Here is a 621-nt window from a genome sequence, read left to right on the forward strand (position 1 = left end):
CTTATCTTGCTTGGTGTAATAAATGTTTCCATTTAAATGAGATAATATTTGTTGATTTGTTGTGCAAAAATTTCCAAGATGATAAGTTTTTATTTCTGATTGATCTGTAGTTGGCAGGCCCCTACATTTCTCTGCCTCAGCCTTTTTTTTTTTTTATGTAATGAGTGAACCATAAAACACACACACACACACACACACACACACATACACCTCTGGGAGTGGGATATCGTGTAGAAAATTGTAAATCCATACAAAAACCACTTAAACAAAAGGACTGTTTTTATTGAACCAAACTAAATTTAATGTATGTACTCATCTTCTCTATCTGGCTATTTTATTTTTTATTAAACTGATAAGAACAGATACTACACATGATCTTAGCCAAAAGGCCAAGAAGAGATCTATTTGACTATTTTAAAACAAGCTGTTGTAGTTCCAGTGTGATAAGAGATGAAACTTTAAAACCTACCTCAGGTTGGTCTCTTAAGCGTTTTAAGCTCCATGAATTACCGCAATCTGGTTGGCTTTCAGCTTTATAGAGTTAACAACCTGATTATGAATGCCCCATAGATATTGAGTCTCTAATAGAAATGATTCATGTTATTCAAATTCACAAGAGTG

At 33.3% G+C, this 621-nt stretch overlaps 1 non-coding gene across 1 annotated transcript; it reads right to left on the reverse strand.

The window, feature by feature from the left end:
• Positions 1-214: 214 nt before the first annotated feature.
• On the reverse strand, positions 215-401 carry LOC112469475. The gene has a single exon (XR_003042623.1). It is a non-coding gene; the product is annotated as a U2 spliceosomal RNA (small nuclear RNA).
• Between the last annotated feature and the right edge of the window lie 220 nt (positions 402-621).

Source organism: Pteropus alecto, unplaced genomic scaffold (genome assembly GCF_000325575.1).
Source record: "Pteropus alecto unplaced genomic scaffold, ASM32557v1 scaffold146, whole genome shotgun sequence".
In the NCBI taxonomy this organism is placed as follows: Eukaryota; Metazoa; Chordata; class Mammalia; order Chiroptera; family Pteropodidae; genus Pteropus; species Pteropus alecto.